This window comes from Cetorhinus maximus, chromosome 16 (assembly GCF_964194155.1).
Source record: "Cetorhinus maximus chromosome 16, sCetMax3.hap1.1, whole genome shotgun sequence".
NCBI classification, from domain to species: Eukaryota; Metazoa; Chordata; class Chondrichthyes; order Lamniformes; family Cetorhinidae; genus Cetorhinus; species Cetorhinus maximus.
This window is the reverse complement of record NC_135894.1, coordinates 76048435-76063294: the sequence shown is the minus strand read 5'-3', so window position 1 is coordinate 76063294 and position 14860 is coordinate 76048435. Positions and strand designations below refer to the sequence as shown.

The window sequence follows — 14860 nt, the reverse complement described above, 5'->3', positions numbered from 1 at the left end:
TGATTGGCACCACATCCACAAACATTCACTCCCTCCACCACCAACACACAGTAGCAGCAGTGTGCACCATCTACAAGATGTACTGCAAGAATTCATCAAGGCTCCCTAGACAGCACCTTCCAAACCCACGACCACTGCCACCTAGAAGGTCAAGGGCAGCATATAGATGGGAACACTACCTCTTGGAGGTTCTTCTCCAAGTCACTAACCATCCTGACTTGGAAATATATTGCCGTTCCTTCACTGTTGCTGGGTCAAAATCTCGGAACCCCCCTCCCTAACAGTACCGTCGGTGTACCTACACCACATGGACTGCAGCAGTTCACAAAGGCAGCTCACCACCACCTTCTCAAAGGCAATTAGGGATGGGCAATAAATGCTGGCCTAGCTAGTGACACCTACATCCCATGAATGAATTATTAAAAAATTCTAATTAAACTGATCTTTTGCACTTTATTTAGATTCCAACTTCAGGCCTAGGGCTTTGTACCCAAGTCTGTTCCTTAAAACAGGTTTGTCAATGTAACCCTTTCTCCCTATGTGCTCATAGCCTAGGAGAATGAGTTGGCAACTTCTGGATACTAATTTGCTCGCAGGCCTGTCAATGAAACCAATTACCTTGCCAACCTCCCATGGGGCATGAATTTAAAAAGGACATTTCTGCTACTCTCAAAATGAATGCAGGCCGTCCTTGCTAATAGACCTGAAATAAGACAATTGACTTTTATTGCTTTGGTTTGAAGCAGGCTGTGAGCTGAACAATTTCATAAATTGACATGTCTTGTTTCAGTCCGCATCTTACAAGTTCATAGTCCATGACTTTCCCTCTTTAACCTTGTACAAATTCACTTTTTTCAAAACACAGACCTTAAACATAACCCAATTCCAGATCCTTTCTGTGGATAAAAAATGAATTCAAATCACTAAAAGTGTCAGGCAGGAAGGATTCCCATTTCCCAGTCATCCAGATTTTGCCGTGGTTAAGGGCAATTGGGATCAGCCAAGGAAAGGGTTAACCAGCGAACAAAACTTAGGACTGCACTAGCCAGTTTGGGAGTTAGAGGGGCGTTAGTTCCAATGAGTGGTGTGGATCTACTTATTGCCAGCTGTGCATGATCCGTATCCTGTCACCACACATATACACTTGCTACTGTACTCACTACAATAACGTGTTTTAAAGGTTGTTCACAGTTTAGAATATTTGGTAATCACAGCTTGAAAGCTAAGTTGTGTTCAAGGAAATGTAGCCATGGCAACCTTTTCAATATCTTCTGAGGAGCGTGTCTGGGAAGACATCCTTTCGTATCCTGTTTTGTAAAATGGGTTTGTATGTCTTAACTTCTGCTGAGACCTAAGTTCACAACTGCATAAGCTATGTTTCTCCATGTCAGTCTATGTATTTTTGTTAACTTTTTCCACATAGAAACATCCCTCCAGTTGGAGCTTGGTTTGGCTGGACAATTTAACAAACTTCAGGTGCTCATTAGCAGACGTATCAAATATGGCCTGAGAGTTGCAATCCCTCAACTATATTCAAAATTCCTGCCTGAAGTACTCCCTGATTTCCTTTTGAGCAGGAAATTACTGTTCCTTCCTCCGCATGAGTCTGATCAGAAACAAAAGTTTTATTACGTGGATGCTGAAGGAGCTCTGAGTTGTATTGACAGAACAAAAGTGTTTCTCAAACCTCAATAAAGCTTTTGTGTCTTATGGGACATGTGCATCTGGTAATGTTATGTCTAAGCAAAACATGGTGCACTTAGATCTGTTAATGCCTTATCTAAATAATCTTGGAAAAATGGGTAATGGGTGCATTTTGCATTACTGAGCAGGTGAAGCAAACTGCAGGTGAAGCTAAGGAATGTTCTACAACTTTATCACGGATATTGTAAGACAGCATCTCCATTGTCATTTGGATTGGTCAGTCAAACTTGATTGATAGCTTGGAACCTCTGTTTTATATTTAGTGTTTTGAGTAGCGTGTGGCTTTCCACCTCTTTCCAGGCTATGTTCATTTAATCTCTGTTGTTGAAATCTGAATGGAAACATTCTATTAAAGGACATGGGTTGCAATTCGTTATTACTGTATAATATTTGTTATGGTTTAAGTAGGCTTTATGTTCCTTTTGAATATATAATGTATTAAAATGCTTATTTTTGGTCTTTATTCTAGCAAAGAAAACATCTTCTGCAAAGCCCCATCCATCCAGCTGTGAGTTCATTTCTTGTGAGGCTTCTCTGAATGGCTGTGCAATTGTTGGTTATTATTCTTAATTTGTTTTTATGCTTGGGTTTTTATCAGATAAAAATGCACCACTGGTGCAGTACCCCAGGAAAGATGTACAGGTACTGTACATGTGAACTGGGAAGAGAATGTCACGGGGGTAGCTTTATAATGTCATCTGTATCAAATTGCCTGAAGAGTTAACATCACCTCATCTGGGTTTAATTCTTCACTATGTGGGGGGTGTTTTCATTCAAAGAAGGAAGATTACCCTACAGATTAGGCACCCTTTATAGATATTTAGGAGAGGAAAAATGCTGGAATTAATTGGAGTTAAATTCCATTAGCTTTGAGAGTGACTCTCTCGTGGTATATGGATAACCTCACAAGGTCAAAATTAAGTTGCAGTCCTATGACTCATCCATTTTTTGTAATCTATATTATAAACTCAGTTAAATGAAAACCATGTTAAAAATTAAACAAAAAAGTGGAAAAATTACATCAAAGAAGCCGTGTGCCATCACCATAGATTAAAATTGTCATCCCACTCATAATAAGTTACCCTGCTGCTGAGGATCAAAATTTTTTTAAAAATTGGAATAATTGAAGTAATGTTATGAATGAATATCAGTGGAATTTTCCAGTTCTAGATGTTCTATTTGAATATTGTCAATGTAAAAGTTTTGACAAAAGAGCACCAATGTGAACAAGAGTGGGTTGTTCTCCTGCTGCTTGGTGTATAAAGGGTTAACAGATAGCATATGCTAATATATAATGTAGATTATGCTGTACCATTGACATCAGTCAGTCATGTGTTAGATACGAGAAGGAGAGGAGAAAGAGGTTGGACCACCATGCCTAGGAGCAAAGTGCCTACTCTGTAACCTATCTAGATGTAGTACTTAAGAACAAATGTTAAGCAGATATCAGAGTATATCTACAGTTTATCTACTCACCAAGTCCCATGCCTAGAGTCCAAGATAGAAGGACCATCTCAGAACATGGTGGCAGCTGTGTAGACATTAATGTAAAAAAAAAACACATCACTGTTATCGAAGAAACCACGGAGTGGAGAACACCTTGATAGCAGCTCACAACAAATATAGTCAGAAGGAGGAGGCACACTGGAGAGAGGTAACGATAACTGAATCTGGTGAGCAGTCACAGCCCTTGCCCTGCCAATTTGACTGCCTCGAGGGCCCACAGAGAGGCCAGCAATGGAAGTTTTGGAAACCTATTTTGTCCAGTATCAAGCAGCATCAGGCCTTCGTGAAAAAGAGCAAAAACTTCAATTCAGTTCTTTTCTTTATGCAGTAGGTCCAATAGTGGATGATGTTCTCCTAAGGCAGGGAGTGTAGGAGTCCGCTGCAGACTTTGAGATCACTCTTAAAGCTTTGACGCTATTTTAGCCGGAAGAGAAACTTGGTAATTGAACGAGCATGTTTTAACCAGCAGTCCCAACGACCTGGGGAATCGATTTGAATTATTTCTAATTGACCTATATTGCCTAGCTAGTTCTTGCTGAAGGAAGAGTTAATCTGTGATCGCATAGCAGTGGGTGCCTGGGATGAAAAACTCTCTGACTTTCTGCATGCTAAAGTTGATTGTACTTGGGATCGAGTAGCCTTGTATGTGAGGCAGGCCGAACTTAGAGGATTTAATCAGGCTATAATTCGGCGTGACTCTGAGTCTTCACATTACTCCGTTGACTGGGTAGGCCCACAGGCAGTGCTCAAACCCACACGAAAGCCTGCTAAACCAGGCAGAAGGATGGGAAACTCTTAAGCCGGCAACCATTTTAAGATGCTTGTGTTGTGGTGCAAAAACCGAGCATTGACACCAGGACTGCCCAGCAGGATCGACAGAATGCTCTAGTGCTGCAAAATTGGACATTTCAAGCATTTCTGCAAATCCAACAATTTTGAATTTATGAAACAAGAAATGTAAAATCAAGATAAAAACAAAATTACTGAGTTGCTAGGGGAAGTCTTAGTCCAGACTACTGGTCAGTTACAGTGCAAGTTCAAGGCTTTGATACTACCTTTAAAATTGATACTGGAGCTGCTCTGAATATATTAGCAGATAATCTCAACTTCTGCCAATGACCCTTCATTCGTCAGATGTTCTATCACAAGGTCAAGGTGGCATAAACCTTCCAATGAAAGGCAGGATTATTGCTCCTCTTAGTTATAAGGGACAACAGATCATTGGTGTACTCTGTACAAAGTACATCCTTATTGAGTGGCGATTTTGGCAGACTTCTAGGAATTCTAGAAAAAACAGATGATGCTCAACATTTGAATAACTCATTGTATTTTATGCAACAATCTCCAACCTTATATTTAGAAGCAGTGGAAATTCAGCCTTCAGAAGCTGAGAAAGTTTATACAATTGACAGTAAGTTCCCTTTTTTCACGGAGACACCATCCACTAGAACCAAGGCAAAGATTGAAGTTATGAATTTCTCAGTCCTTCATGAAGCAAGGCCAGAGGTGGCAGATACAGAGGGCACTGCAGCAGATGATGACCTTTCACATGAAAACCTGCTGGACTTGAATTAGCTCTTCCTAGAAGGAAGTGATGAGGAAGAAGTCCTTGCAGCAATGAGTTGATCTCTTGGAGGTTGAGGTCCTAGAGAATGATTTATCTTTCCAGGTGATAGACGCATCATATGGAGTGTCTGTGGTCTTTTTTAGCTGTGTTTCTAGTGGCTGAGCAGCATTCAGATCTTAGTTCCACTGAACCTAATAATATATTGCCTAGCCTAGCCTATCTCCCGGCATCCAGGAAGAATCTTCCAGAGACGATGCCTTGTCCGACGCCAGGTTAGAGTCCATAGAGGATCACACTGCTAAAGCGCTGGTACCTTCCAGGAAAGAAAATCAATTGACACCCATACTTCAGTCCCAGCTGAAAGTCTTCTTCCCTCTGGAGCTGGAGGTCAGCACAAGAGTTGTGGCAGAATCTTTAGCACTTCTGAAGCTGCAGAATCCTGTACAGCAATCTTGTCTCCGAGTTAATCATCTACAGGAAATTTGTCTCATTACAGAAGATGATGCTGTTGGTATGATGTGGCAGATGATGTGAGCAAGGCAGATCAAATCCATGAGGGAAACTTGATCATGCAGCCACAACAATTTTGCAATTTGTATTTTATTTCAAGATGCGTGCCCTAATTCAGTGGTAATAAGTCCACCAAGACTCTAGAGCTTTTTTACAAAACTAAATTAAACATTTATTAACAAAAGAAAAGATTTCAAGCACATACATAGGTCTACAAATTACTGCTATAATAACTCCTAAAACCCCTAATTAATCTGGCTTCGAGTTACACCCCCCCCATTAAGGCAACAGCAAACAAAAAAATTAGATTTTAAATAGGTTCCAGCCAGTTAACACAATACCCTGGACAGTAGAATTCAAAATGACTTTTCCCAGCTTTGGTTTCTGTAGGCAGTAGCTTAATGCAGAACTACTGGAGGCTTTTCACACTTCTGGTAGATCTTACCATGCCTTCACTGACACATAGCCTAATTTCCCTTTGTACATGTTTCTCCCTTTTAATGCAAATTCCATTGTTCCCATATGTCTTTGGAACTTTACTTTTCTCTTAATATAAATCTTTTCATGGTGCTTATATTATCAGTAATCTTTGGGGAAAAATAAACGCACTGCTTGGCCTAGCTTCCCTGGCTAGGTGTAACATCTTATCATCTCTTTGAAATTCAAACTACCCTGATTTGTCTAAAAATGCAAATTATCCTCACTACACGTTCTAAAACTTATTTAGCATTTCAAACCGAGCTACTTTTGATGAGTCAAAGCCTCCAGACCAGCTGTCTGCAGTTCAATTAAATCGCCCCAACACACAGAGAAGCTATCCAAACCCCACTATTAACCTCTTTTGCAATAAATCACAATAATATTATGAGAATTATTATACTTTCATGACACTGTCTTGTCTCCATACCCTCAGCAGTTCTTCCCATTGCCTATATTACCCACAACCACTACCATCTAGAAGGACAAGGGCAATAGATAGATGGGAACACCACCACCTGGAAGTTCCCCTCCAAGTCACTCACCATCCTGACTTGGAAATATATCGCCCTTCCTTCACTGTCGCTAGTTAAAAATCCTGGAACTCCCTTTCTAACAGCACTGTGGGTGTACCTACACCACATGGACTGCAGCGGTTCAAGAAGGCAGCTCATCACCATCTTCTCAAGAGCAACTAGGGATGGGCAATAAATGCTGACCCAGCCAGTGAAGCCCACATCCCGTCAATGAATTTAACAAAAATTGGAGCAGCATCACGCCAACAGAAAGTAGGCAGTCCTCCTGAAATGTAATTGGAAAATAATTTCTTCTTCTTTTCCTGACAGTCCTACAGGAATTTGGTCATTTTTTCCTTCATCGTCTAAGTTCATTGAAATCTTGGATCTTCAATTCCTTTTAAACCTTTGATACAGCAGTGGATGATACGGCTGTGAGTCTTCCCTGGAGTTGACAATCATTCCTCTTCTGAAGCTCTTTCCCTGTGTGTTCAAATTCCTAGTGTCCAGAGTGCCCTGAGTTGTTCTCTTCTAGTCCCATAGAGTCCAAATGTCAATTCTTTTCAGTTTTCTTTCTTGGATCAGTCTTTCATTGAAGAGTCTTTGTTGGCCTTTCAGTTGTCATCCTGAAATCTATTCTCTGCTTCCCAGCAATGTTGCTAAATTGCTGTCCTACTCTGCAGATGATATGTCCTACCAGATGCAGAAGAAAGCCTTGAGGGCCAAGAATACTGTGGGAGATTGAATTCCCCAGGACTATGACTTGGGGAGGAGAAGAGTAGGAGTTGGGTAAAATCTGTGGTTGTAAAAAAGGGAGTTACAGATGTGCAATGTAAATAGTTAAGGACATAGTTTCATGTTGTTGAAAATAGGATAGCATAGTTGGGGGGAAGTGTAGTATAAAGGGTTAACAGATGAGATATGCTAATATATGATGTAGATGATGATGTATCATTGACATCAGTCAGTCATGTGTTAGACTCTCAAGAGAACTGTTGGAACACCAAGCCTAGGAGCAACATGCCTACTCTGTAACCTGTTTAAATACAGCACTAATCAATAAGTGTTTAGCAGAAACTGGAATATGTCTACAGACTGTCTACTGACCAAACCCCACATTTAGAGTCCAGGATAGAAGGACTATCTCAGAACACCTGCCATAGTGTTTAATGTTCCAAGGGATGCCTTTTGTCCTTTATTTCTAGCCTGTGGGAAATTGAGCCTGGGAATCTGAGTTCAGTGATTTGAGTAGGCGGGGCTGCAAGACTGAGTCCGCCGGCAGAGAGATTGTTGTGACTCCACAAGATAAGTTGTAAGTTTTGATTGCTTTAACCATCACCACCACCACCCTCCTCCCCTTTTATGGTAACCAGGAACCCCCTCCCTATCCTGCTCACCAGGGCCTGCCCCTGCTCTTATGGTCATCAGAAATAAGCCCCCCCCCACTACCCCAGCCACTCCTCAGAAGTGTGAGGTGATGCATAGAAGTCTGAGGTGATGCCTTTTGGTAGGAAGAACATGGACAGACACTATAAAATAAGGGGTGAAATTTTGAAGGGAGTGCAGGAGCAGAAGGACCTGGTTGTATATGTGCATAGATCATTGAAAGTGGCAGGACAGGTGGAAAGAGCAGTTAATAAACAAATAGTATCCTGGGCTTTTTTAATAGGGGCATAGAGTACAAGAGCAAGGAGGTTATGCTGAATTTATATAAGACACTGGTTAGACCTCAGCTGGAGTATTGTATACAGTCTTGGGTGCCACATTATAGGAAAGATGTGAACACATTGGAGAGAGTGCAGAAGAGGTTTACAAGAATGGTTCCACAGATGGGAAACTTCAGCTATGAGGATAGATTGGCGAGGTTGGGACTATTCTCCTTGGAGAGAAGAAGGCTAAGAGGAGATTTGATAGAGATGTTCAAAATCATGAGGGAGCTGGACAGAGTGGATAGGGAGAAGCTGTTCCCACTCAAAAGGATCAAGAACAAGACGGCACAGATTTAAAGTGATTTGCAAAAGAAACAAATGTGATGTGAGAAAAAACTTTTTCACATGAGTGCTTCGGGTCTGGAACGCGCTGCCTGGAAGTGTGGTGGAAGCAGATTCAATCGAGGCATTCGAGAGGGCATTAGATGATTATTTGAATAGAAACAAGGTGCAGGGGTATGGGGAAAAGGCAGGGCAATGGCACTAGGGGTAATGCTCATTGGGAGAGCTGGTGCAGACACAATGGGCTGAATGGCCTCCTTCTGTGCCATTAAAATTCTGTGATTCTATGAGCTGGTCAGCAGAAGCCACCCTCCCCTCCCAGTTCCACGGTCAAAATGTCCTTATTGGTCAGCCAAAAGGTCTTTAGGAAGGATGTGAAGGCATTGGAGTGGGTGCAGAAAAGATTCATGAGAATGGTTCAAGCGATGAGGAGCTTCAGTTACATACATATACTGGAGAAATTGGAACTGCTCTTCTTGGAGAACAGAAAGTTCAGAGGAGATGTGACAGAGATATTCAAAATCATGAGGGGTCTGGATAGAGTGGATAGGGAGAAACTGTGCCCATTGGTGGAAGAATCAAGAACCAGAGGGCACAGATTTAATGTAATTGGCAAAAGAAGCAATGGTGACATGAGAAAAACCTTTTTAATGGAGCAAGTGGTTAGGATTTGGAGTACACTGCCTGAGAATGTGGTGGAGGCAGGTTCAATGGATGCATTCAATAGGAATTGGATCATTATCTTAAAAGGAAAAAACATACAGGCCCACAGAGAAAAGGCAGGGAACAGCACTAAGTGAATTGTTCCTTCAGAGGGCCAGCACAGACACCACAAGTCAAATAGCCACCTTCTGTGGAGTGACCATTCTATACTATCTATTGAGGCAATAGCGTAATCCCACAGTTTTTAAGTAGAACCTTCCTCTCTCCCCCCCCCGCCCCCCCAAAATCCCCCAGCCAGCTCCTATTTGTGATCTTAACTGGATATTGTTTTTTTTTGTACATGCATTCATGTGCACTCCAATCTTTACGAAAGTATACTGGTGGGCCAAAGACAGATCAATGTCTTATTATCCCTTTCCAACACTTGTTATTGATCAAGTGCTTTACCCCAATTTATGCTCTGCTGTTTGCTTCATGCCATTTGAGTCTATGTGACAGTCTCATGCAAGTAATGTTTTACCAGACTGTTGACGGTAACAGGAAAGATTTTACTCTGCCACACAGCAACAAAAAAAAGGTACTGCATGTATGAATTGACCATATTTAATTGGGGAATAATTTCCAATGTTGCAGTATTTTTAGAATCTGTTTGAACATGAAGACTCAATACCAGGATTTTGAGCCAACATGTACAAGTTAATTCCAAAAATAGCACTGAAATATGGAACATGCAGTATCTTGGGGAAATGTAGCCAGTTTGCGATCTTAAATAGGAAATGATTATTTGTGGCCCATGACAACTATTAGTGGGAAAATAGTCTAACTTATTTATGGTCATGTTTGTATATATTTTAATTTCCATCACTAGGGTAACATTATAAATATTGTTAGAAGTTTTTAATGTTTGTAGTCCCTTTTAGCATATTAGACTTTTGCTTTTGGGAAGTCTGTACAAGAAACTTCATTGGAGTGATTGCATGAATGAAAGTTGGAACTTGTAACATTGGATTCTTGTTTGTCAGCAAGAGAGAGCTTAATGTGTTTTGAAAAAGTTTCATTTTTCATCGGCTTTTGTTTTGTAGTTTGGTTTCTCTTGACTAACTGATTCAATTTGTCAAATATTCAATCCCCTGTTATTTATCAGCTAAATAACAGGACATAGAAAATTCAATGCTTGAATTTATATCATGCCTCATCATGTTGTCAGTGTCTCAAAGTACATAAAGAATCACAATTAAAAAGGAAATAGTCCTATAGATTTCAACTATATGCTGGTAGAAATGTAATTGTTACATGAAAGAGTATTATAGTGCAGGGGAAGAATGTATAATGTTCTTAGCAAAACAATTGCTTCCTATCGCGTGAGAAGACCACACATTTTATTTTCCAACACAAACACCTTGCTTGTTCCTGCAGTGGCTCAGCATGCTCAGTTTAACATGGAACCAAGCCATACCAACTGGTCCTTGGTTTAAATCCCTGATCAATTAGCTGATCTCACCCAAACTGATTGTAATAAAACTACAAGCGGAGGTTTGACAGTAAGTTAAAATTTTGAATTGGAAGGTTCGCTCTTGCAAAAAAAAATTGATTATCATAGGAATTCAATAAAGGCTGTGAATATTTATGTAGGGTTGAATGGTTTGTAATCAATATAATTTACAATTACATAGCATTTGTTATATTTCAAATTTCTGACTGCTGCCTGATAGGGACTGGTGATCTTGGTGTAATTTTATGTTAAGAATGTTTTTGAGTTAAATGCAATTCTCAAAGGGTTAAAACTGTAGAACTGTGTAAATGTCACTTAGGATTCAAATGAGGCATCTGAACCAGAGCTGGTTTAGAGATTCTACTAAATATTTGTAGCTATTTGCTTCAATTTTGTGGGGGGTGGGGTTGGTGGTGGTGGTGGGGAGTACTGTTTATATTCGTGTAAGCATGAGAAGTTGCCTATACTCAGGAGAGAGGGGAAGTTGATTTTGTTCACAGACTTGTAGGCGAATCCCTGAACATGGAAGGAGTAAGTGGTTCCGCCCTTCTATATCTTGTAATTGCTCAGAGAGTATAGGAGAAAAAGGACACCGGGCAGTCAGTCGGTTAGATAGGTTCAGGGAGGAAGTCTGGCTTAGTGAAGGAATGTTTATTCATTCCAAGCCCATAGCTGGTTAGCATCGAAAGGTGGGCCAGCAAAAAATAAGTGAGCCTACTAACAGGTGATAGTCAGCATATACAGTACCATTATTTTTCTTGTAATCTTAGGAAGGTTCTGTAGTTAATTGAGTCAAGATAAGATTTAGTTACATCTATTACTACATGTTCACTTGCTGTTTCTAAAATAAGGAAGTTTAATCATTCCTGCCTAGCCTTGTCTTGCTAAAGTCTTTCAGTCAGATTTAAGTAGTATACATGAAGGCCTAGAGCCAATCCTTCCACAAGAAACCAGAGCCAATACTGTAAGAATAGAAGGAATCTTGTAGAAAGTTGCATTGGTATGATTAAGTAAAACTGTGGAAGGATGAAAATTGTAAATTTGATGCATTGGCACTGGAATGTAACGCTGTATGGTTATTCCATTTATTTCTATTTAAGTGAATAGGAATGTGCCTTTTTTCACTGTAATTCTATTTTAGTATTATTGAATATTGGTTTCTACAATGAAATGCTGTTCTGGTGTGCATTTATGGAAAATACAGGACAAAAGCATTATATATTTTTTTAAGAAGTCCATTTTCTCAAAATGACAGATAAGTAATTTGCAGCATTTAAATTTTTAAAAGGAAATGTTTCAATGCCTTAACAATAAACAGGAAAATGCACTGTTAGTTCATAAATCAGATCCAGAGATTATCAAACTAGTGTGTGCCTTCACAGAGTCTTTAACAGAGCAGTTGTGTTGTCCTGCAGACTTGAAGAGATTTTGTCTGGTGAGTATTTGTATCCAGAAGGTACAAGCATTTCTGGAGCATGACTCATTGACTGCAGCCTGTTGGAGGCCTCACTTACTGGGAGTGACCTTCATTTGGAATGGGTGGGAGAGAGCACTTGGAAGTAAGCTCTATATTTCTTTGTGAGAAATATTGAACATAGTTTGAACAGTTCCCACAGCAACACAGAACACGTGATTTTGGTTCAAGAACGCAAAAATGGTGTCTAGGGTACAATTTTTGTTTGTAATGATGTCTAGAGACTGCTGAATATTTTTTATATCTTTCTTGTTGCCAATAAATGACTCTTATGGGAACTGCACAGTTTCACCAGTTTAGGAGGGAGGAAAAGAAACTGAGATCTACCCATTTTACTAACTCTAGCTATTTAAGAATAGTGAAATAAAAGTGGCTCTGAAAATCCATGGACCCACTATCCTGATGTAAGCGCCAGAATGCACCTGGCATTGACCACAACAAAGAATGCAAGGTCAGCGAGAGGACACAGTTGTAATATATGGAATGGGCTCCCACACCATTAGATGCACTGATTCAGACTTTGGATTTGACTTTACATATTCTCTCAAATACAAAGATGTCTGTCACTCTATAAGTGGTCCATGTGTGCTTGTACTGTTGAATTATATTTTAGAAGAACTCAGAGATATAGCAAAACAACTCATTTGTGTTCTTTAACTGAATGTTCTCCAGCCTTTCCAAAGGCAGACAGAAACACATGGGAAGAAGCCAAAAGCGAATCATTAAGCTTTATTTTACAGATAGCAAGTGAAGATGCATAGTAAGACCTGTAATCAGAACTCACTTTGAAGAAACTCACTAAATAATTTTCTTGCTCACAGAGGGAGTTAATAAAAAAGATTTCAACACATTATGCCTTTAACGTGCTCTGAGCTTTTCCTGGTCAGCCTTCTGATCATAATGGGTCTGGACTTGAAAAGATTAGGAACCTCTGCACCACAAAGCTAGGCTTCTTTTCCAGGCTGACTTGACAGGCTGCCCTAGTTTCTCTTTGCCCATTTCGGCTGGACTTGCCATAGATTACTGAAAATCCTTCTAAAAACGAGGGTCAGCTTATGTTGAGTATAAAATGTGAACCACTAGTGTAGGTGGTCACCATTTTGAAATGTGAAAAAAATAACTTTGGTAATTCAAATTAAATCAACGTGTTATCTTTTATTTTAATGAAAAAATTCTACAAGGATAGTTTGAACCACAATTGTAACATTTTAAAAGTCATCAAATTCATTGTCTTATGCATCTGACACAAAGACTTCATTGAATTAATCTTGAGTCACTTTGGCTATGGCAAAATGATCATCAAGATCGTAATGAGGATCCCACTCTGGATCAGATGTGGTGCTTTTGGTTTTATAATCACCCCTCCACAACAAATCATCTTCCTCTCCATCCTGCATTTTGTGAATGATCTGACCATTTGATTGCTGGGTTTATTGAATTTCATGGCTGGTTTATCCATTTTGCTGATGTGACATAATGTGTATTCATGATTTTGCCACTGTCTGATGACGGATTGCTGAAAATTGGTAATTTTGGCATCAAGATCTTTTGGAAGTCCCTGAACGATCTTGGTCTTCTGTCACAACACAAGACACTTCTGTTTCATAAAGTGGCTACGCCAACTAGCTGTTCTTCTGAAATCTTTGCTGGACTCAGGGTTTGATTTGCCCCGCTTACTGCGTATACACACATTGCATTTCTGGTGATGAAGTAACCATTCCAGTGATTTTTGAGGACCTATTCTGATACATGTTTCTTAAGATTAGGTTAGTGGCTGGTCCCCGTTTTATAGTGCATTTGGCCTTGGACATCTTATTCAGTCAGAGTGGATGATTCCTCCTTCCATTCTTGCACCAGTTTTTCATTAACATCGAATTCCCTCGCTGAGTGTTGCAGTTATTTGATGAGTTAGCAAATGTTTCGAATTTTAGCTTGAAACCAGCTTTGTACTTCATTCTTTTTGAAGGAGGACCCATTCCTGTTCATCAGTCACAATGCACAGTCTGCTCTGTGTGTGCATGTCTTAAACTTCCACTTAACTTCTTGGCAATACAGCCTGTGTCTCCTGTTTGATCACATGCGCTGACTTTTAAGGCAAGTATAACCCCAAGCATGAATTTTGGGGCTGAAAATTAAGGCCGATTCCTAATGCAAGTATAGCCCTAAACATGTATTTATTAGTTGAAAAATAGGGGGTCAACTTATATGCCAAGTATAGGCCTAATTACGCATTTTGATGTCGAAAGTGGGTTGTCTTATACGCTGGGTCAACTTATACCCGTGATCAACGGTAGGGATTTTTGGTACCACTGCCTTTCTAATAAATTTGAGCTGTTTATATCAGGTGTTTCTAAACATACTCTGGATTTTTTAAAAAGGATTAAAGTTGGCTTATTAAATTTTAACTGAAGTCATTATTTGTCAACAATTCTTATTTGTCAGAGATCTCTGACCTAAAGTTTGAAATGCTTCTATTGAACACTACCGCAATGGTTCATTGGTATATTTACAGCTTGCGAAGTTCTGCTTTCAGTAAATTTGTGTCTGTTTGTGGTGTTCCTTATGGCTTGCTAAAATTTACAAGTTAAAGTTAAAATTTTACCAGCAGTGTAGCAGCAAGAGATGATTCATTCCAGGTCATTTGAAAACAATGCAATGTAACTCTTTTTCTTTGCCCTCGAGAGACCATTTAACACTGAACAAATGCTTCAGAATTGAGAATTCACTGAGCGGCTTCAAATTACATACCTAGTGGGTATTTACTAATACTGGTCACAGGGGTCCAGATCATCATAGCAGTGAGTGGTGTAATCTACTTTGACAATTATATTGCATGGTTTACAATGTCAAAATAACAACTTCATAAGCCCTTTAATATGGTGCATACCACAAGCCAGATAAAAAAAAGTTACAGCTCATCGTTATTCACTACTCATTTGCCCAGAAACTCTGCTGCATAAA

At 39.8% G+C, this 14860-nt stretch overlaps 2 protein-coding genes across 11 annotated transcripts in view; one reads left to right on the top strand and one right to left on the bottom strand.

Annotated features, from left to right (window-relative positions):
* The window catches only part of cmss1 (cms1 ribosomal small subunit homolog), a 330497-nt gene that overhangs the window by 109317 nt on the left and 206320 nt on the right, over positions 1-14860 (top strand). For 4 of the 7 annotated variants that reach the window (XM_078560123.1, XM_078560125.1, XM_078560124.1 and 1 more), the window contains one exon: positions 2174-2212. The exons of 1 other annotated variant lie outside the window; for it this stretch is intronic. The gene's annotated coding sequence lies outside the window, so the exon portion shown is untranslated. Of the gene's footprint in view, positions 1-1639; positions 1728-1791; positions 1849-2173; positions 2213-14860 lie in introns of those variants that run through there. 2 more of the 7 variants (XM_078560127.1, XM_078560128.1) reach the window with 2 other exon arrangements.
* filip1l (filamin A interacting protein 1-like) overlaps positions 1-14860 on the bottom strand; it is a 257274-nt gene that overhangs the window by 89009 nt on the left and 153405 nt on the right. The gene's annotated exons all lie outside the window — the stretch shown is intronic.